This window comes from Hemiscyllium ocellatum, chromosome 10, assembly GCF_020745735.1.
Source record: "Hemiscyllium ocellatum isolate sHemOce1 chromosome 10, sHemOce1.pat.X.cur, whole genome shotgun sequence".
NCBI classification, from domain to species: Eukaryota; Metazoa; Chordata; class Chondrichthyes; order Orectolobiformes; family Hemiscylliidae; genus Hemiscyllium; species Hemiscyllium ocellatum.
The window spans coordinates 97672023-97695252 of record NC_083410.1 but is presented as its reverse complement, the minus strand read 5'-3'; the positions used below and the strand labels follow the sequence as shown (position 1 = coordinate 97695252).

The following is a 23230-nucleotide window of genomic DNA, read 5'->3' as shown; positions in this document are numbered from 1 at the left end:
TGAGAGAGGATGGACTGGCACTGGGTGGGGGTGCAGAGGGGGTTCACTGGGTTGATTCCGGAGTTGAAGGGGTTGGTTTATGAGGAGAGACTGAGTAGACTGGGATTATATTCATTGGAATTCAGAAGATTGGGGGGGGGGGGGGAATGTGGGCGGTCTTATAGAAACATATTATGAAGGGATTAGATAAGATAGATCTAGAGAGGATGTTTCCACTGGCACAGCCTCAAAATTAGGGGGACCAGATTTAGGACTGAATTGAGAAGGAACTCCTTCACCCAGAGGGTTGTGAATTTGTGGAATTCCCTGCCCAGTGAAGTAGTTGAGGCTTCCTCATTGAACGCTTTTAAAGCAAAGGTAATTTTTTGAACAGCAAATGAAGTAAGTATTACGGTGAGAGCACGGGTAAGTGGACCTGAGGCCATGAAATGATCAGCCTTGATCTTATTGATTGACAGAGCAGGCTTGAGGGGCCAGATGGCCTACTCCTGCTCCTCGTTCTTATGTGAGCTCTGGGTTCAAGTCCCACTTCAGAAGTTGCTGGTTAAGGAAGGTGCAATTCTAACATGGTCAAGTAGACTGATTGTATGTCTGTAATCCTTCCAATACACACAGTGCTGGGGTAGTAAGGACAGGAAAGATTCCTGATTAACCAGCCTTCAGAAGGCAATGCTTGACTCCTTAATGAAGCAGCCCATGTTCAAATGCAGCAAGACACAGCAATATGCAAATGGCTGTAACATTCACACCAGGAAATATCAGGCAAGGACCATCTCCAACAAGAGAGAATCTAATCACTGTCTGTTTACATTCAATGGCATTACTACCGCCGAATCCCCTATTACCAACACACTTCTTATTAACCAGAAACTAAACTGGACTGACCATATGAATACTATAGCCACAAGGCAGGTCACAGATAGCAATTCTGCAGTGAGTAACTCACCTCCTGGCTCCCAACAACACCCCGTCCTCCCCCCAATCTCTCCCCAAAAAAACATCCTGTCCATGATCTACAAGGCAGGAGTGTGACGGAATACTCCCCACTTGCCTGGACGAGTAGCTCCAATAACACTCATGAAGCTTGACACAATACAGGACAAAGCATCTCGCTTGATTGACATCACATCCACAATCATTCATGCCCTCTATCACCAATACTCAGTAGCAGCAGTATGGACTATCTGTAGAATAGTCTAAAACGCCTTAGACAGCATCTTCCAAAACCCTCCACTATTTCCATCGCGCAGGACAAGGTCAGCAAATTCTTGGAACACCATCACCTGCAAGTTCCCCTTCAAGCCAGTCATCATCCTGACTTAAAATCCTGTTACTCCCTTCTAAGGCATTGTGGATGTTCTTACATCTTGAGGACTGCAGCTATTCAAGACAGCAGCTCGCCACCACTTTCAGAAGGAGAACTTGAATATTGCGTGCAATTCTGGTCTCCATGTCATAGGAAAGATGTTGTGAAACTTGAAAGGGTTCAGAAAAGACTTACAAGGATGTTGCCAGGGTTGGAGGATTTAAGCTATGGGGAGAGGTTGATTAGGCTGGAGCTGTTTTCCCTGGAGCACAGAAGCTGAGGGGTGACCTTATAGAGGTTTATAAAATCATGAGGGGCATGGATAGGATAAATAGACAATGTCTTGTCCCCAAGGTAGGGGAGTACAAAACTCAAGGGAATAAGGTGAGAAGGGAAAGATTTAAAAGGGAGCTAAGGGACAACTTTTTTCACTCAGAGGGTGGTGCGTGGATGGAATGAGCTGTCAGAGGAAGTGGTGGAGGCTGGTACAATTACAACATTTGAAAGGCGTCTGGATGTGTGTATGAATAGACTGGGTTTAGAGGAATATGGGCAAAGTGCTGACAAATGGGACTAGATTAATTTAGGATACCTGGTCATCGTGGATGAATTGGACCAAAGGGTCCGTTTCTGTGCTGTACACCTCCATGTCTCCGTAACTGCAGGTGGGGAAAAATAATGCTGTATTGTCTGGGATGTTCACATCCCATGAGTAAATAATAAATGTATTTTGCCAAGTAAAACCGTGTCCCGATCCAATGGAAAGCCAGAGTTGCCAATACTCTGAGGCCATGGCTACCGAGGAGAGAGGAGAAAAGGGAGAGGGTGCCTGGAAACCCAGCAAAGTCAGGGCGAGTCTTGAAATGAGGGCTGGTTCAATCCTTGGTTAGGATTGGAACTGGAAGGGATAAATTTGTGCTGGAAGTGAAATTACTTCATACTATGCTGGATCATGGAAACTCCATTGACACAATGTGCTCACCAGGCACGAATTGAGCAAGAGTATGTTTAGGCAGGTAATGTCCATCCTTTTTGCTGGTTGGATTTTGAGTAGAGGTTACCCTGAACTTTCTCTGGGGACTGAATAAGATGAATAGATTTTTTTCTTTGTTATTATTAATAAAAAGTCCACAGAAGCATGTAATGTACTTTTCTTACTACTTGCTTGCTTATGTACACATTTCAGTTTGAATCTGTCACACACTGTACAACAGCCTCTTCAAACCAACATTCCTAATTAATGCCTACTGGCACCAACAGAGGCTGTGTTGACACTGGATGTTGTATCTGTTTAGAACTGGATTAAACAGTTGTGAGGCACTCAATAAACATAAATGTAACAGCCTGCAAAGTCTCACTTAGCTGGATTCAAGTCAAATCGAGGACAGGACTCCACACAAGATCAGACCTTTTCCAAAGCACTACTGTCAGTGATAGCATCTTTTGGATGTGGTGTTAACTCACATGTCCTCTCAAGTGAACGAGGACAGCTCCACAGTGCTACTTCACAAAGTATAGTTCGCCCACTTTCCTGGACAATGCTATCCTGCAGCGAACATCATGTTCAAACAAATCTGGTCATTATCATATTGCTGACTGTGGGACTGCACTGTCGGTAAAATTGTCACATTTCCCAAATTTACTGAAGGGGTTGCTTATACTAGTTATTGGCGGACTGTGCTGTATTTGGGGATGTTTTATGGTTTGTGAAAGGTGCTATGTAAATGCAAGTCTTTGTTTCTATCTGTTGAACTCCTATCATACACCATGTTGAGAATTCAGTGAGCCTGAATGTCTAGAATGCATCTGAATTGACAGCAATGAGCTTGTCCAGCCACATCTAAACAGCAAAGTCAATTCAAACCATCTAGATGTCTCTAATTGAGTGCGAGAGACGAATTGAGGTAAGTGAAATTTCAGGTCACTTTGAGCTGGACTGAAAGACTTGAGAATGTACCTGGGGAAATCCTGTAGAGAACAGTGGCTGCAAATGTAAATCAAGATCCAAACAAAAGGCAGGAAAATACCAGCAAGAACAAACGCTGCGACAAGGGCAAATCATAAAGAAATCCCAAAGAAAATCAATTCTCCTACCTTAAGTTTTCACTGTGAACCAGACTTCTCATTCAAAGTCTATTCATCGTGAGGGTGTGAAATGCAATCAGGTAATACCTGCACAGCCTTAATCAAGAGTTCTCTTTACATCTCTACAGATATTCTGCCCAAAGCATATCTTTTGAGAAAATTTAAGCAGTGGAAACAGATTTTCCCTGTTTAACAGTTACGGACCAGACCAGACCCCCTCAAATATATATTACAAAGATAGTCTAGATCTGAACATTTTCTTATTTTAAAGGTAAGCATTAGATGTGGTGTTCCATATGCAATTCTGTTGGTCAAATTACCAGATTTGAAGCAAAACACACTTTATTCATCCACCCCAGTTAAAATACAATAAATGAAAGAATAAAGAATTGTCTTAGCTATAACTCTATTGGAAAACTTTACAGAATAATAGATTCGCTAGCTACTAAACAGTAACCTTTCCAATATAGTGACATTCCATAACCAAACCCGTGGCAAAAGGCAAGTTCAGAAAACAGATTGTCTCACATGCAAATCCAGTAGACCTGGGGGAAATACACCAAGACAACTCTGAGAGAATGTATCAGGGAGAGATGTACTGTAGCAACAGACCCAGCAGCAACTGCTACTATTAAAAAGCACAAAAACTAACAATCCTGGTGCTGTGACAGCTTGACCACACCCATTCAGGCTGCTTCTATTGTTTCAACCTCTATTAAAAAAAACCCAAGGCCTCATAAGCTGTTTACTTTACGAGTTTTCAATAAACATCTTGGCGTCTCTAACTTGAAATCTTTCTTTCAGAAAAAGTACAAAATAGACCTCTTAAACCCACAGCATTGTTACATAGGACTTTATAATCCCATATAATTTTGCATACTTCTATAAATCCCACCTTAAACTTGTTTCCTTTAAGCAGAACAATCCTCACTTCTCCTCAATGTTGTCCCCTAAATCTCAAGCCATTCTGATTTGGACATGCATTGCCATTCCACCAATAGATCCAAAGTCTCAGGAATTGCTTATTAAAACAATTCCAAGTCAGTGGGTGAACTATGAAAGGAGACACACCAACTTGAGAATGGTTTTGTTCACAAAATGCAATACTTACGTATGTCTGTTCCTTAGCTAGCAAAAACCCGGTCTCTCAGCAGTCTCTCTTCATAGCCTTTTCATGATCCGAATTAACTAATTCACTTAAGAGCCTGTCCTTGGGGCCCTCCTGTGGTACAGAGGTAGTGTCCCTACCCCTGAACTGGGAGGCCTGGATTCAGGTCCCCCCTCGACTACAGGTGTGTAATAATATCTTTGAACAGGTTGATTTTAAAAATAAAAGCCAGGGAACCTTCCCATTTTTTAAGAAAGAAACTGTACTTAGGGCCCTCTTGTGGTGCAGTGGTAGTGTCTGGGAGTTCCACGTTCAAGAACCACCTGCTGCAGAGGTAGGTAATAATATTTCTGAACAGGTTGATTGGAAAAATAGGCTATTTAAAAAAAAAATCCTTTAGAGGGGGACAATAACAAAAGCACAAAATGAAACTTAAATATTTTAAGTTAAATTTAAGCTAATTTTAATTACTTAATACAAATGATGTATGTGTTGCTGATTTTAGGCCTGTCTGCTTGCCTACCATTTTCTGGAGACCTGGATGGGATTGGGCTAGTCACTGGTCCTATATTGTGTGTCCCTCTGCTTGGAAGATGCATGGAAGTATGGAGTGAAGCTGGGGGAAGGAATGGAGTGGAATCCAGCCCAGTGAGCAAATGTTTCCCCACACGGAGCAGACCTCTGACCTCCAACTTAAGCCTGATGCTGGGGCTTGGGCTGTAATATATTTATTAATACATGCAGGCTGTCAACAGAGTGATGCAGGCATGACCTTTACTTCAGGCAAATGGGGGAGCATGGTGGCTCAGTGGTTAGCACTGCTGCCTTACAGTGCTAGGGACCCGAATTCAGTTCTAGGCGATTGTGCAGAGTTTGCCCGTTCTCCTCTTATCTGTGTGGGTTCCCTCCCACAGTCCAAAGATCTGCAGGTTAGGAGGGCTGACCACATTAAATTGCCCTGCAACGTCTAGGGATGCACAGGCTGGAAGGATTAGCCACGGGAAATGTGGGGATGTGGATCTCTGGAGGGAGAGGAAGGTGTGCTCTTCAGAGGGTCGGTGCAGACTTGCTGGGCTGAATGGCCTCTTTGTAGGGATTCTATGAATCCCTTTGAGCTGGAAGGTGTGTGCTGAGCCAAAGCTATGGTGTGTTTTGGAGTAATTGCCTTTAGCCCTGTACTGAGGAAAAGACAGAATTATTCAGAATAGAAGTTTTACTGTTTACCGATCACCGTCACTTTGTCGGAATGGTAGACTAACCTCAGACTCCACCACAACGTCCCAGTTGCTGCTATGGACGGCTTTCCCACATTATTTAATTGAGGGAATGGAGATATACACTCGGGAGAGCTACTGACAAGTTGCCAAAAACTGGTGCAGCTCTATTCCAGCACAAGGAGCAAGCAGCGGAGGATGGAGAATGAAAAGTGTAACCTATTTGGATGTACATCATTGTGAAAAATAAACGCAGCCCCACATATCCAGATAGGTTTACAAACTGCGTCACTCTCTACAATCATCCATCTCCCAGCTGACAATGCCTCAAGGTTGACAGCTTTTTTAAAAATGTGCTAAAACACACACACACAAATGAAACAAGGTGAAGTAAAGGTCAATCCTGCATCACTCTGTTGACAGCCTGCATGTATTAATGAATATATTACAGCTGTTCAGAGCTATCCCACTGATATGTCACAATTCAGCCTGGAATGCCTCCCAAATGCAAGTCAACAGCTGACCACTTGAAACTGGCTAAAATATTACCTCCCTCATATCAACAGGAGTTGGCAGTCCTCACTGAACCAACAGCCTTGTGTTTAAACTTACATTGAGGAGACATGCAGATGTGCTGGACTGACCACTGTCCAGTGGTGGCAGATGAAGGCACTCACTTAGCAGAATATCCTTTGAATCCAGCAGTTCTCACGATTTCCAAACGTGCCCTTCACCATTCTTTTGAAGAGGTTTATTCCCATTTATTAGTGGACACCCCCCCACCCCGATCAATGGTTCTCAGCCAACAGAAAACAATTTACTCCCATCTTGGAACAACAAACTCTTTGAGAAGTTTGGATGAGTGCACTAAATGAACACCAGAGTTCCTGGTCAGTGGTGAAGATGGCTGGTCCTGGTCAGTGGTGGGGAAGGCTAGTCCTGGTCAGTGGTGGAGTATGCTTGTCTTGGTCAGTGGTGAGGAAGGCTGATCGTGGTCGGTGGTGGGGAACACTGGTCTTGTTCAGTGGTGGAGAATCCTGGTCTTGGTCAGTGGTGGAGAAGGCTGGTTTTGGTCAGTTGTGGGGAAAGATTGTCTTGGTCAGTGGCGGGGAACGCTGATCTTGGTCAGTGGTTGAGAAGGCTGGTCTTAGTCAGTGCTGTGGAAGGCTAGTCTTGGTTACGGGCAGAGGAAGCTGGTCTTGGCCAGTGGTAGAGAATGTTGGTCTTGGTCAGTGGTGGGGAAGGCTGGTCTTGGTCAGTGGTGGAGAATGCTGGTCCTGATCAGTGGTAGAGAATTCTGGTCCTGGTGAGTGGTGGGGAAGGTCCGTCTTGGTCAGTGGTATAGAAGGCTAGTCATGGTCATTCGTGGAGAAGGCTGGACTTGGTCATTGGTAGAGAAGGCTGGTCCTGGTCAGTGGTGGAGAAGGCTGGTCTTGGTCAGTGGTGGTGTACTCTGGTCTTGGTCAGTGGTGGAGAACGCTGGTCTTGGTCAGTGGTGGAGAATGTTGATCTTGTTCAGTGGTGGGGAAGGCTAGTCTTGGTTAGTGGCGGAGGAAGCTGGTGTTGGTCAGTGATGGGCTAGGCTAGTCTTGGTCAGTGGTTGAGAAGGCTGGTCTTGGTCAGTGGTGGAGAACGCTGGTTTTGGTCAGTGCTGGGGAAGACTGGTATTAGTCATTGGTAGAGAAGGCTGGTCCTGATCAGTGGTGGAGAAGGCTGGCCATGGACAGTGGTGGAGAAGGCTGGCCATGGACAGTGGTGGGGTAGGATGGTATTGGTGAGTAGTGGAGAAGGCTGCTCGTGGTCGGTGATGGTGAATGCTAGTCTTGTTCAGTGGTGGGGAAGGCTAGTCTTGGTCACTGGTGGAGAACGTTGATCTTGGTCAGTGGTTGAGAAGGCTGGCCTTAGTCAGTGGTGGCATAGGCTGGTCTTGGTCAGTGGTGGATTAGGCTAATCTTTGTCAGTGGTTGAGAAGGCTGGTCTTGGTCAGTGGTGGAGAACGCTGGTTTTGGTCAGTGCTGGGGAAGGCTGGTATTAGTCAGTGGTAGAGAAGGCTAGTCATGGTCATTGGTGGAGAAGGCTGGTCTTGGTCAGTGGTAGAGAAGGCTGGTCCTGGTCAGTGGTGCAGAATGCTGGTCCTGATCAGTGGTGGAGAAGGCTGGCCATGGACAGTGGTGGGGTAGGATGGTATTGGTGAGTAGTGGAGAAGGCTGGTCTTGGTCAGTGATGGGGAACGCTGATCTTGGTCAGTGGTTGAGAAGGCTGGTCTTAGTCACTGGTGGGGAAGGCTAGTCTTGGTTAGGGGTGGAGGAAGCTGGTCTTGTTCAGTGGTGGAGAAGGCTAGTCTTGGTCAGTGGTTGAGAACGCTGGTTTTGCTCAGTGCTGGGGAAGACTGGTATTAGTCATTGGTAGAGAAGGCTAGTCCTGGTCATTGGTGGAGAAGGCTGGACTTGGTCAGTGGTAGAGAAGGCTGGTCCTGGTCAGTGGTGCAGAATGCTGGTCCTGATCAGTGGTGGGGAAGGCTGGCCATGGACAGTGGTGGGGTAGGATGGTATTGGTGAGTAGTGGAGAAGGCTGGTCTTGGTCAGTGATGGTGAATGCTCGTCTTGGTCAGTGGTGGAGAACGTTGATATTGGTCAGTGGTTGAGGAGGCTCGCCTTAGTCAGTGGTGGGGAAGGTTAGTCTTGGTCAGTGGTGGAGAAGGCTGGTCTTGGTCCGTGGTGGAGAAGGCTGGTCTTGGTCAGTGGTTGAGTAGGCCAGTCTTGGTCAGTGGTGCAGTATGCTGGTCCTGGTCAGTTTTGGAGAAGGCTGGTCATGGTCAGTGTGGAGAAGGATGGTCCAGGTCAGAGGTGGAGACGATGGGCGTGGTCAGTGGTGGAGAAGGCTGGTTTTGATCAGTGCTAGGGAAGGCTGGTATTAGTCAGTGGTAGAGAAGGCTAGTCATGGTCATTGGTGGAGAAGGCTGGTCCTGGTCAGTGGTGAAGGCTGGTCTTGGTCAGTGGTGGAGAAGGCTGGTCTTTGTCCCTGGTGGGGAAGGCTAGTCTTGGTTAGGGGTGGAGGAAGCTGGTCTTGTTCAGTGGTGGAGAAGGCTAGTCTTGGTCAGTGGTTGAGAACGCTGGTTTTGCTCAGTGCTGGGGAAGACTGGTATTAGTCATTGGTAGAGAAGGCTAGTCCTGGTCATTGGTGGAGAAGGCTGGACTTGGTCAGTGGTAGAGAAGGCTGGTCCTGGTCAGTGGTGCAGAATGCTGGTCCTGATCAGTGGTGGGGAAGGCTGGCCATGGACAGTGGTGGGGTAGGATGGTATTGGTGAGTAGTGGAGAAGGCTGGTCTTGGTCAGTGATGGTGAATGCTCGTCTTGGTCAGTGGTGGAGAACGTTGATATTGGTCAGTGGTTGAGGAGGCTCGCCTTAGTCAGTGGTGGGGAAGGTTAGTCTTGGTCAGTGGTGGAGAAGGCTGGTCTTGGTCCGTGGTGGAGAAGGCTGGTCTTGGTCAGTGGTTGAGTAGGCCAGTCTTGGTCAGTGGTGCAGTATGCTGGTCCTGGTCAGTTTTGGAGAAGGCTGGTCATGGTCAGTGTGGAGAAGGATGGTCCAGGTCAGAGGTGGAGACGATGGGCGTGGTCAGTGGTGGAGAAGGCTGGTTTTGATCAGTGCTAGGGAAGGCTGGTATTAGTCAGTGGTAGAGAAGGCTAGTCATGGTCATTGGTGGAGAAGGCTGGTCCTGGTCAGTGGTGAAGGCTGGTCTTGGTCAGTGGTGGAGAAGGCTGGTCTTTGTCCCTGGTGGGGAAGGCTAGTCTTGGTTTGTGGTGGAGAAGGCCGGTCTTGGTCAGTGGTGGTGTACTCTGGTCTTGGTCAGTGGTGGAGAACGCTGATCTTGGTCAGTAGTTGAGAAGGCTGGTCTTTGTCAGTGGTGGGGAACGCTGGTCCTGGTCAGTGGTGGACAAGGCTGGTGCTAGTCAGTGGTGCAGAATCCTGGTCCTGATCAGTGGTGGAGAAGGCCGGTCATGGTCAGTGGTGGTGAACTCTGGTCTTGGTCAGTGGTGGAAGAGGCTAGTCTTGGTCAGTGGTGGAGAAGGCTGGTCTTGGTCAGTGGTTGAGAAGGCTGGTCTTGTTCAGTGGTGGTGAACGCTGGTCTTGGTCAATGGTGGAGAAGACTGGCCATGGTCAGTGGTAGGATAGGCTGGTCTTGGTCAGTGGTTGAGTAGGCCAGTCTTGGTCAGTGGTGGAGAATGCTGGTCCTGGTCAGTTTTGGAGAAGGCTGGTCATGGTCAGTGTGGAGAAGGCTGGTCCAGATCAGAGGTGGAGACAGATGGGTGTGGTCAGTGGTGGAGAAGGCTGGTCTTGGTCTGTGTTTGAGAAGGCTGGTCTTCGTCAGTGGTGGTGAATGCTGATCTTGGTCAGTGGTGGAGAAGGCTGGTCTTAGTTTGTGGTGGTGGAGGCTGGTCTTGCTTAGTGGTATAGAACGCTGGTCTTGGTCAGAAGTGGAGAAGACTGGTCTTGGTTCGGGTGGAGAAGGCTGGTCTTGGTTAGTGGTGGAGAACGCTGGTCTTGGTCAGAAGTGAGAAAGGCTGGTTTTGGTCAATGGTATAGAACGCTGGTCTTGGTCAGTGGTGGGGAAGGCTGGTCTTGCTCAGAGGTGGAGAATGCTGTTCCTCGTCCGTGGTGGAGAATGCTGGTCCTGGTCAGTGGTGGAGAAAGCTGGTCTTTGTTCCAGAAGGTCATCTCTCTGTCTCTGGCACTCCAAGGAAAAAGCCGCAGCCTAGTCAGCTTCTCCCTATGGCTCAAACCATCCAACCTTGGCAACATCCTTGTAAATCTTTTGTGAACCCTTTCAGGTTTCACAACATCTTCCCTATTGCAGGGGGACCAGAAGTGAATGCAGTTTTCTAAAAGTGACCTAAACAATGTTGTGTACAGGTGCAACATGACTTCCCAACTCCTATTCTCAATGCACTGACCATTAATGGCAAACTGCTGCTTCATTATGTTGTCTGCCTGTTACTCCAATTTCAAGGAACCATGGACCTGCATTCCAATCTCTCTTTGACCGTGAGGGACGCTTGGATATATTTTGGACGCTGGAAGAATGGGAAGGTCATAATCAAACAGCACTGCTCACCATTATTCCTAAAAGAAGTGCCATTTGTTTCCAGGGAACATCCCCTCTCCCCCCGTTACTCCTGAATGGTGGAGGCTAACTGGTAGGTTTATAAACAATCTCTTCAATCAACAAGAATTGGTGAGTGCATACTCTGTACATTGTTGCATTACAACATAAGAGCAATAACAACGAAATAACAACCGTGTGATGGAAAACTGCATGATGTGAAATTTAAACTTGTCTTTGGACTCTTCTTGCCTATGGAACAGCAGGCACTACATTCTAACATCATTGATCTTGTCGCAGAGAGGAGATATTAAATAATCAAGGGTCAAAAAGAGGACACGACACAAGTACAATAACTATCACTGGAGAAAACATGCTAGAGAAACTAATGGGATTCAAAACTGATAAGTCCCCTGGACCTTATGAGATGCATCCTAGGATATTGAAGGATGTAGCTGAAAATTTAATGCACTTGTAATAATCCTTCAAGAATCCTTAGACTCCCAGAGGATTGGAAAACTGCCAAAGCAATACCTTCATTTCAAAAGGGGAGACATAAAAACAGGAAACTATAGGCCAATTAGCCTGGGAAAATTTGGAGTCTGTTATAAAGGATGAGGAGAAGAGTATTTAGGAATATGTAACCTGATTAAGCAGAGTCAGCATGGTTTGATGAAGGGGGAATCACGCTGAACAAATTTATTTGGATTCTTTGAGGAGGCAACAAGATAAAGGAGAAGCATTGGATGTCATGTATGCAGATTTTCTAAAGGTATTTGATATCAAACATTAGGCTACTTAATTAGATAATAGTGCCTGGTGGTGGTGGTAAATTAGCATGAACAGAGGATTGGCTAACCAGTAGAAGACAGAGTTGGGATAAGGAGACAGTTTCAGGGTGATAACCTGTGGAGTGCTACAGGGATCAGTGCTGAGGCCACAATTATTCACAATACGTAACAACTTTCCTTGTTCAAGTCATTAATTCACAATCACCAAGTTTGTGAATGGCACAAAAAACAGCTGGGAAAGCAAGTAACAAGGATGGCATGGAGTCTGCAGACAAATCTAGGCAGGTTAAGCACATGGAAGAAGCTTGGCAGATGGAATATAATGGAGACAATGTGAGGTTATGCACTTTGACAGGGAGAATAGAGGAGCTGAATTTTATTTAATCAGAAACACTGCAGAGGGATTTAGGAGTCTGCATAAATCATAAAAAAAGCTAGCATACAAATTCAGTTGGTAATAGGGAAGGCAAATGAAATATTGACTCTGTCTCAAAGAGAATGCAATCTAAAATAGGCAAGTCTTGTTAAAACTATACACACACAAGGCAATCCACAGCTTGAACAGCATGAACAGTTTGGACTTCTTATTGACTGAAAGATGTACAGGCAATGGAAGCAGCATTCACTGGGGCAATCCCTCGTATGGAGAGACAGGTTTATGAGCAGATGTTGAGTAGGCTGGCTCTGTACTCATTGTTGTTCAGAAGAATGAGAGGTTATTGAAACATACAAGATTTTTAGGGAGCTTAACAGGGTAGATATGAAAAGGTTGTTTCCCCTCGTGGGAGAATGTAGGATCCAAGGGTGCAATCTCATAACAAGGGGCTGCATATTTAAGATGGAGATGAGGAGGAATTTCTTCTTCCAAAGAGTAGTGAATCTGTGGAATTCCTGGCTCATTTTCACAGCTGAGATTGACAGATTTTTAATCAGGAAAGGGATCAAGAGTTAGGGAAAAGCAGGAAAGGGGAGTTGAGGATTCGGATCCGCCTTAATCTCATTTAATATTGAAGCAGAGTCAATGGGCTGAATGGCTGACATCTGATCCTAATTCTAATCTTGTTGTGGACCATTGTGATGGTGCTAGATCTTCAAGTGAGCTTTCTGACAGATCCACTCCCCAACTCTACAAACATTGGCTTTTCAAGTAGATTCAATTCCCTTTCGAAAATTATAGGTCGACCCTGCTTCCATTTCCCCTTTTTGATTGGATATTCCAGATTGTGGATAAGGTAATGATTCATATTACACTGGCTCCACCATTCATACTGCCATCAACTACAGTCTGTGAGTGGAGATAAGGAGTTCTAGTCTAGAGTTTGGATGGAACAGATGCACCAGTATTAGTTTTCTAAGGTCTCAGTAATTATGCCTGATCAAATGTGGCTGTGTTTATTGCACAAAACCATCTTATTCTCTATGAACAATGTCTCTTCTGTAGATGATGTATAGTGGCACATTCACTACCACTAATCATTACATAGATCCAAACCAAAAGGTGGATTGGTGGCAGTGAACTCACTCGAACAACCCTCCCCCAGTGTCTTCTACTGTTAGAGGGCCAAATACCGCAAACAAGCCAGCAGTGGTCTTCTGGGAAAATACTGCAACGACAATTCAGAGAGTTTAAGAAAACACGTCCGCCAATCTTCTGCCAAACCTTTCAGGGATTCGGGATTTGGGATCTGTGTCAGAATTGGGAGTCTCTCGCAAACAAGTATTCAACCAGTGGAGTCAACTGTACTTTTATTTTAAAATTAATTGCATCAAAGTGAGAAAATACTTCTGGGGAGAAAATTCCCATCACTTGATTCATTGGAATAGGTATTATTGACTTAGGATATCGAGCTATCATTTTGCCTTCAAGTATTGATATTGAGCTACTATGTGGTCTTACATTGCCATTGTACAGAACTGAAAAACTAGCCTTTATCATCAGCTCAGAGCCTATGGGAGAATTTTAAAGGCAGTCCTTTCACACAACAACGGATAATGACCACTGTTGCAAGCTTCTGAATTCTGAGGGATTCTCATTGATGCTCACTGCTCCTGTATTCTGAGTACCACGTGTCAGGGTTTCCCTATACTACGCATTAACGTAGCCAGTAGACCCACCCCAACCCTTTGTAAGCCAAACCTGATATAGGGGTTAAGTTTGGAATTTCCCACCCACACAGTAACATGGGCCCAATGAACCACTTGGACTTTGTGAACTCGGCTAACTAATATCTGAGGGATTTGGATGGGAAGGGGTTAAAACCAAATCAGGTTGGCAGAGAGGGCAGAAATCTGGGAGAAAATGCATCCTGGAGGGAATGGAGGGGAGAGGGACAGAAAGAGCCAAATTACAGCACAGACCCAGGATAAATGTTCAACCTCGGGACCCAAAGTAACCGCAGATCGCAAGCACTCTGAAGAACTTTTAAAAGGTCTTAATTTGAGAATGTAGTTCTCTTCCCCTGTAGCTCACAGTCCAGAGAGTTTGTAGTTAACCTCCCCTGTGAAACATTTAAGAAGCCCATTAAATACCATCTCTTTGAAGTGGATACATTTGTGTTATCTTTGAATCTTGAGTTACAGGAGACAGCAGTGGCTCCATTTCCTGTTTGTAAATGCATATAGAAATGTCAACACTTCTCTGCCTTGCGTCAATCAATGTCACTGGACCAGGCTTTGTACTCCTCTGCTTTTTAGCTGCTAATTGATGTGCTGAAAAAAACGGGAACAATCTAATTTTCAGAGACCTCCTTTTCCAAGTCATCGCCTCAACAATCACCCTTGCAGTGTTTTTACAAAGGCTTCAGAGACATAATGGAGCACTAACGTTCGAAATAGATGCAGGGTAGGCCTTCAGCCTGCTCCACTATTCAATACGATCATCCAGTCCCATCTCCTCAGTAAAGAGCTCAGTAAAATTTCCGATGGAATCTGATTCAGACTGTGTTCCTGATCACAACATCCACCATCACTAAATTGTTTTGCCTTCTTTCTCCTCTAGTTGTCACGCCAGTTATTCTCAATGTGACACCTGCCTTTTTTTAAAAAACAAATTAATGTTGTTAATTGTTCTGTTGTAAACAGCAAAACACTATTGCCATCCAAGAACATGCAGAAAGTCAACTGCATACACAATCATAGAATCTCGACAGTGTCGAAGCAGGTCAGCCGGGCCAACAAGTTTACACCAACCCTCCAAGCAACATCCCACTCAAACCCCCAACCCCCCCCAATCCCTGTAGCCCTGCATTTTTCACGGCTACTCCACTGAATCTGCACATGTCAGGACTGTGGAAGGAAACCGGAGCACCCGAAGTAAACCCACACTGATGTGGGCAGAATGCAAAACTCCAAACGGACAGAACACAGAATCAAACCCGGGCCCCCTGCAGCTATGAGGCAGCAGTGCTAATCACTGAACCACCGTGCTACCCCTTGTTGGATTGTCGTCCAACAAAGCTGATACCCTGGATCAAAGCAGAACACGTTTCCACGTGCTACCAGAAGTATGTGTCGTGTTGCAGCAAATATCAGATTCAGTCAATGCAGATTTTTTTCATCAATATAGCTCAAGCACTGCCAGGACACCTGTACAAATTGATAAACAGGGAACAAATGGCTGGAAGGCCATTCATCATGTTGAACTGACATCCAAGAATTCAACAGGGTACAACAAAACATGCCTCCACCAACACGGAACTACTGATGTAGGTACTGAAAGGGAATGGTCTTTTAGATTAGATTCCCTACAGTATGAAAACAGGTCCCTCAGCCCAACACCAACCCTCTGAAAAGCAACCCACCCAGACCCATTCCCCTACATTTACCCCTGACTAATACAAACGCTAGCAATAATAATGAATTCTTTCCGGCCATGAAGAAGTTTTCTAAAGCAGTCTTGTGCTGTCCCTGATGCCTAATGTTAACCTTTGCCCTTTCCTTTCATCGTCGCTCCCCACTGTCTCGCTGCAGCACCCAAATCCCCAGGGTGGAATTATTTTTAACAGACAGACTGAGGATAATTAATAGCAGATGCCAGCACAGCTTCAAATTCCCTGCTTCATTGACGGCTGGATCTGACGGGGAATATAAATCCATGCTCGCTGGAGCTATAGCATTTAAACAAAATCAGGTTCAGCCAACCTACATCAAGCAGGGCGATAACCTATCCAGATATTCAAAGTACACGTTGACTCAAAGGCTACTCATTACACTGTGTAGCTAAAAGGGTCAGCAATTACCTGACAGAATGCCAGAACTCAACAAAACCAATTGGACCAATTCATTCAGATAAGTCCAATGTGTCGCCCAGTTATAGGAAGGATGGTATCAAGCTGGAAAGGGTTCAGACGAGAGTTATCAGGATGTTGTTGAGTAGGGAAGGTTTGAGTGATAAAGAAAGGTTGGGACTTTTTTTCGCTGCAGTGTAGGTCGAGAGGCAACCTGATAAAAGTTCATAAAATAATGAGGGGTATTGATAGAGTTAAGGGTAATTGTCTTTTCGCTTGGATGGGGGATGTCAAGACATTTAAAAGAAATTTAGAGGAGCACATGAATAAGAAATGTTTGCAGGGATATGGACCAAGCGCAGGCAGGTGGGGCTAGTTTGGGATTATGGACATCATGGATTGGTCGAACCAAAGATTCTGTTTCCGTGCTGTATGACTCTATGTCATATGTCGTTTCTAATGTAGCAAGGCTGATTTTATTTGGGATGGGGTTAGCCATGGAAGGGATGTCTGCACCCCTGCATCATCCAGTATTCTCTTAACCTTAGGCTTGGTTTGTTCCCAGACCCCTGATAAGGGGTGATCTGCTTGCTAACCCTCATCTGTTCTACTCTCCCAGTAAAATGGACCAATGTTTTAATCATACTTATATTATGCGATACTTGAGAGTGCTGCTTCTCTCTCAGTCTCTGACTCAGACTCTTCTCTCTGACTCACCTGGACTCAAATCGATAACTCTGCTTTCTCTCCACAGATGCTGCCTTGACTTGCTGAGTTTCTCCAGCAATTTGTGTGTTTCAGAAAAATAAAGTCTGTTCTTTAGAAACTAAAGGAAACCGGTGCCTTTCTTTCATTACTGTAAACAATGTTTTATTTTAATCAGTACATCTGTCTGAGCTACTTAAAGGTTTCCTAAATATGCACTCAAAGCACTCATAGTCAAACATGTCTCAATATTTACTTTTGCGAGAGAATCCACCATGAGGGCCTTTTACTATCGCCACTGTAAGAAGTTATTTTTCAAGAGGTATCTCTCTGCCTGGCCAAGAGTTGGTGCTCAAGGTTATGTGGCCATTGGAGGAACCAATGAAATTCCAATGGCAATGCTGGAATATCTCAAATCTTGATGAGCAATGTCTGCTTACGAGATGAGTATCTCATTGCAAACAGTTGTCAACACAGCCCAGACCATCCCGCAAGCCAACCTTCCATCGATTGACTCCATCTACACCTCTCGTTGCCTCAGGACGGCAGCTGACATGAAAGACCCCTCCCACCCGTGTTATAATCTCTACCAACCTCTTCCATCGGGCAGAAGATACAAAAGCTTAAACACATGTACCAACAGGTTCAAGTACAGCTTCTTCCCCGCTGTTATTAGACTTGTGAATGGAGCTCTCAAATTTCTCGATCTTACTTTTTGTGAACCTTCCTTTCAGCCGTAACTTTGTCTTCCTCAATCATCCTATGTTATGATCTGCCTGCAAAACAAAACTTTTCACTGTACCTAGGTACATGTGACAATAATCAATCAAATCAAATCAAATCTCAGGAAGTGGACTCCTGTTTTCTTTCAACAAACATGAGCAGGCTAATGGAAATGGCTGTCATTCTTTTCCCTGACCAAATTATTCGCTGCTCATTGAAGCTAAAATTGGGGAAATCTCTAACGAGCAAATGAAGAGGGAAGTGGGTGATGGCGAGGAATAAGCTGAGGCACTACTTCCATTCTGGGAAGCTTCCGAGCTGGGTTTCCAGAGTGAAATCACGAGGGGCACGGAGAAAGTAGATTGGGAGAAACTATTCCCGTTTGTGAAAGGACTGAGAGTGAGAAAGCATGGACTTAAAAGCCAATTCTAAAAGAATAGAAAAAGTGATATGAGAGAAAGCAGTTTCACACCGTGAGTGGTTAGGGCCTGGAATGGACAACTCAAGAGTGTGCTGGAGTCAGCTCCAATCAATGTGTAATTCCCTTTGGAACACTGTTATTGAAACGAACAACATGCAGTGTTGAGGGGAGTAGGCTGGAGAATGGTACAAAGAGAAGCACTCAGTCGGAGAGCTAGTATAGATATGAGAGGCTGAACAGCCTCTTTTTCACTGTTGCCATTCTCAAGTTTCTCCTGAAAATCTAAATAAACAAAGGAACAGCAGTCTGGCTGAGACAACAAGTTCCTGTGGCAAGGCACAGCCACATTCTTGAGCGGGTCAGAGGTTAGGGATACTACGGTAAGTAACTCATTTCCTAACTCCCAAAAGCCTGTCCAAGTCAGTAATATGATAGAATACCCTCCCACTTGCCTGAATGAGTACAGCCCCAACAACACTCAAGAAGCTTGACACCATCCAGGACAAAGCAGTCCACTTGATTGGCACCACATCCACAAGCATCGACTCCCTCCACCACCGACGGTCAGTGGCAGCATTGTGTACCATTTACAAGATGAACTGCAGAACTTCACCAAAGATACTCAGGCAACAGCTTCCAAACCCATGACCACTTCCATCTGGAAGGACAAGGGTAGCAGAACAAGGGAAAACCATCCCCTGCAAGTTCTCCTGCAAGATACACACCATCTTGAAATATATTGCTGTTCCTTCAGCATTGCTGGGTCAAAATCCTGAAAGTCTCCGTCTAGGAGCTCTGTGGGTCTCTCTCCACCAAAAAGATGGTAGTGTTTGAAGAAGACAGCTTATTACCACTTTCTCAAGAGCAAGGACCTGCTAGCAAACCTTTCATAGCCTTAATAAATGAAGTAAAAGGGTTATCAAATTGGGCGCAGATATTGGCAGTAATGATGCCACAAAAAGTTGGTGATGTGGGGTAGATGGGTTCTCAGGGAGCTTGAGATGGAATAATACTCAAAGGGAACAAAAACAGAAGTTGCTGGAAAAGCTCAGCAGGTCTGGCAACATCTGTGGAGAGAAATCAGAGTTGGCGTTTCGGGTCGGTGACCCTTCCTCAGAACTGAGGAAGAACTGAAGCTCCATTCTAGAGAAGGGTCACCAATTTTTTAAAAAAGGGGTAGGCCATTTAGAACAGAGTTGAGGAGAAACTTCTTCACCCAGAGAGTGGTGGACATATGGAATGCTCTGCCCCAGAAGGCAGTGGAGGTCAAGAAAGAGATGGACAGAGCTCTGAAAGATAGTGGAATCAAGGGTTATGGGGATAAGGCAGGAACAGGATACTGATTGTGGATGATCAGCCATGATTATAATGAATGTGGTACTGGCTTGAAGGGCCGAATGGCCTACTCCTGCACCTACTGTCTATTGGATCTGAAATGTTCACTCTGATTTCTCTCCAGAGATGCTACCAGACCTGCTGAGATTTTCCAACAACTTCTGTTTTTGTTTCTGATTTACAGCATCTGCATTTCTTTCAATCTTTAATACTCAAGGGACCTCTATCCACCACTTCATGCCAACTAAAGCCTCCTGGATAAATTCTCATCAATTCCCTAAATAGTTTCAATTTATTAAAATATAAGCTAGCCTCTGTATGACTTTCAATGTACCGCATGCTAATACTAGGCTTGAATTGTACAGCCCTTTTATACCTTGCGTTCATCTGTAGTTTAAAAGGAAGGGCTGAAAATGTGTTGCTGGAAAAGCGCAGCAGGTCAGGCAGCATCCAAGGAACAGGAGATTCGACGTTTCAGGCATAAGCCCTTCTTCAGGAAACGTCGAATCTCCTGTTCCTTGGATGCTGCTTGACCTGCTGCGCTTTTCCAGCAACACATTTTCAGCTCTGATCTCCAGCATCTGCAGTCCTCACTTTCTCCTTTAAAAGGAAGGGAACAATAATCATGAGCTCCATACTGCTTTATATTTTACATCATCCTGCCAAGTACACAATTAGATCAGCGTTGTGTAATTACCTGATGGACGATAAATGTGCAATAATTTATTTCCTTCAGTTGAAAATTTCCCAGATTCTTTCAATAGCCATCAGGAGGTTAATGCTGATTCCTGTAGACACCCAGCCATTCCATTAGGAATGCCAACTCTAATTACAGATTAAGTTTGACAGCAATGCTTCATGGATCATATATGTGCATCACTATACCTGGCTTGCTGTGTACGGCTCACTGTTTGTGAGTGTCACACACCGACTTCCCATCATGCCTTTCCTGTTAGCTTCCCAATTTGTGTTGTCTACTTTTTATTGAGTGTGCTATTCCAAGGTATTCCTTCACAGATTCTTGACATCCTGCTCCCAATGGTTCCATTGAATATAGGAGTTGGGAGATCATGTTGTGGCTGTACAGCCACTTTTGGAATACTGCATTCAGTTCTGGTCTCCCTAAAATAGGAAAGATGTTGTTAAACTTGAAAGGGTGCAGAAAAGATTCACAAGGATGTTGCCAGGGTTGGAGGTCTTGAGCTATAGGGAGAGGTTGAAGTTTATAGAGGTTTATAAAATCATAAGAGACATTGATAGTGTGAATAGCCAAGGTCTTCTCCCTGGGGTGGGGGAGTGGGCATCCAAAACTAGAGGGCATAGGTTTAAGGTGAGAGGGGAAAGATTTAAAAAGGACCTAAGGAGCAACGTTTTCACGCAGAGGGTGGTACGTGTGTGGAATGAGCTGCCAGAGGAAGTGGTGGAGGCTGGTACAATTATAGCATTTAAAAGACATCTGGATGGGTATATGAATAGGAAGGATTTAGAGAGATATGGGCCAAGTGTTGGCAAATGGGACTAGATTAGGTTAGGATATCTGGTAGGCATGGACGATTTGGACTGAAGGGTCTGTTTCTGTGCTCTACATCTCTATGACTCTATTTACCATTTGCACCTCTTTTGGTGTTTCAAATTCAGCCCTGTGCAGTGTCCGAACAATCTTGGGCCCGCGTTTTGCTCCCCATCTCTAGAATCCCAGAAACATTCCCAATCCCCCTTCTTTCTTGCATTCTTGACTCTTGATTTCCTCTCGGTATTCCCACATCCCAAATGCCTCTCCTAATGTTCCAAGCTGCTGTTCCATATTCCCAGTATTACCAACCCATTCAAGGACTCCCAGTCCCCTGGCACCATGTGCCCATCCTCCCATTACCCTGTAACTCTGCCAGACCTTTGCCTCTTGCGCACACCTCCAAACGCCAACACAAATCCGGGCTTCTCTAACCCCGAAATCTGAGGCTGATGGTTACAACGCTTCCTTTCAGGGAGGGGGAAGGGAGTTCAATTCAAATTCTGTTTCTGCTGAGGAATCAAGTACTTTTCCTGACAGCGAGAGCAATGGACTTAGACTACGTTGGCTTGTCCAAGTTTTGTCCTGTTATGTTACAGTTTTAAAATTGGTGGTGAGAGTTTCTCTGATGAGTTTGCCCCTCTGCTGTCTCACAGCAGCTGCCCTTGACCCCACTGTGAGCTTCTCTTTGTCTCTATATTCCTGTGCCTCCAAAGGCTCTGCTTCTGATGCCAGTTCATGCTCAGGAATCTCAAATTTTCACCTCGTTCCAAGCAGCAAAGTCCTGGAGGACACGTACAGCCGAACACAATAATTCATGAGACATGCTAGAGGGAGCTCCCACAACTAGCCAGGCCATCTGATCTTTGCCATCAGCATGGCAACTGGCTGCTTCACTCCAATTTGCTCGTGGTGAGGATGTGACCACCCCCAGCCAATTTGGTATTCCCTGTCAGTTGCGCTCTTGCCTCCGACACAGACAGCTGTGAGCTCGACTCCCGCTCCAGAGACTCAACAACATGACCTGGGCTGACATTTGAGTGAGTGGTGCCCTCCCCTTTGTTAAATCCGAAGCCTTGCAGATGCAAAAAGAGCTTTCTCCTTTAAAGAAGAACAGAGATTTATACCTAATGCATTACTTATCCTTCAGCCAATGTCACTGACACTAATCATCTGATCAACCACCTCATTGTTAGTACAAGATTTCCCCTCAGTCAGCTGCTGCTTCTGCCTGCAAAACAGCACTGTCCCTTCAAATGTACTTCAGTCGCTGTGAAACCCTTTGGGATGACTGAAGGGAATGAAATGTTACAAGGGAATGTTTTACTTTCTCTTGGTCCATTGTAAAACATCACAATTTGCTTCTTAGCAACATGCTCAGCCTCTCGCAGTTCCGACGTTGAGATTCCTCTTTTACACTGGCTTGCTTTGATTGGACACTGTGTGAGGATGGTAACAATGACATTTTGTTATTAATCAAAATCTGGTCGAAAGCCAGCCTTTACAATGCTGAATTCACTATCCTTCCTCTTTCCCCACCTACCCCCACCCCCTTACTCTAGCAGAATTTATAGTATGACTTAAGTATTGTTGGAGATTCTTGTTTCATCAGGACACACACAAGAATAGCAAAACTCCAAAGGGATATCAACTGAAGGAAAGGGTGCTGATTGGTCCTGATGGGGTTGAGGTGTTGCCATGGAGAATGCACCTGTTCTCCTCCATGCTGTTGCCTAGTTTGAACACAAAAAATAGGTAGGCAGGTTTCTTTGTCCTGTGTCTGAAGAGATTAACACGGCTAAATCCAACCTTGCTGGTCCCTAGGGCGGTGACATTGTCCACAGATTGTCTTCGAGTTGCCCTTTTAAAACTCAGATCTGTGCTAATGACTGGTAACTAAATGGAGAGCACAGCACCTTGTGTCCAGCTAAGGCCTGTCCACTAACAGTGTTTGTGAGGACAGCGATTTGAGCTTCACAACTTGCAGAGCCGAGGACACAGGCCAACCAACATGCAATGATCGCGCAGCATGAAGGGGCAAGCTACTGGTCCATCCACCAGCCCATCTGACTCTTTCCCCATGGCCTACCGACGACGCGTGCCATCTCCTAACAGGCAGGGCTGCAAACTGCTCCTGGACATCTCGCAAAGACACGCAACGACATCCTGACCCACACAACGCCCACTGTGGAATGCTCCAGTGTGGCTCACTGCCTTCTGCATGCCACTCAGAGTTCAGTCCAACATCAGAGGGACCCCCACCTTCTCAAAAGCATGGCTCAGTGGTTAGCACTGCTGCTTCACAGTGCCAGGGACCCGGGTTCAATTCGCGACTCGGGCAACTGCCTGAGTGGAGTTTGCACATTCTTCCCATATCTGCGTGGGTTTCCTCCACGTGCTCCAGTTTCCTCCCACAATCCAAAGACGTGCAGGTTAGGGTAGATTGGCCAGGCTAAATTGCCCATAGTGTTCAGCGATGTGTAGGTTAGGCGCATTAGTCAGGGGTAAATATAGGACGATAGGATAGGAGAATGGGTCTGGGCGGGCTACTCTTCAGAGAGTAGGTGTGGACTTGATGGACTGAAGGGCCTGTTTCCGCATTATCGGGATTCTATGATTCTATGAAATATCAGAATGGCCTTGACACATGCAACCCTTGATAAACCAGCAACATCTCTGAACAGCTGGAGGAAGACCCGGCTTCCC

At 45.5% G+C, this 23230-nt stretch overlaps 1 protein-coding gene across 3 annotated transcripts in view; it reads right to left on the bottom strand.

The window, feature by feature from the left end:
* slc24a3 (solute carrier family 24 member 3) overlaps nucleotides 1–23230 on the bottom strand; it is a 379752-nt gene that overhangs the window by 130256 nt on the left and 226266 nt on the right. Inside the window, exon 1 of one of the 3 annotated variants that reach the window (XM_060831786.1) lies at nucleotides 5759–5821. The exons of the other annotated variants lie outside the window; for them this stretch is intronic. The gene's annotated coding sequence lies outside the window, so the exon portion shown is untranslated. Of the gene's footprint in view, nucleotides 1–5758; nucleotides 5822–23230 lie in introns of those variants that run through there. 3 annotated transcript variants of the gene reach the window in all.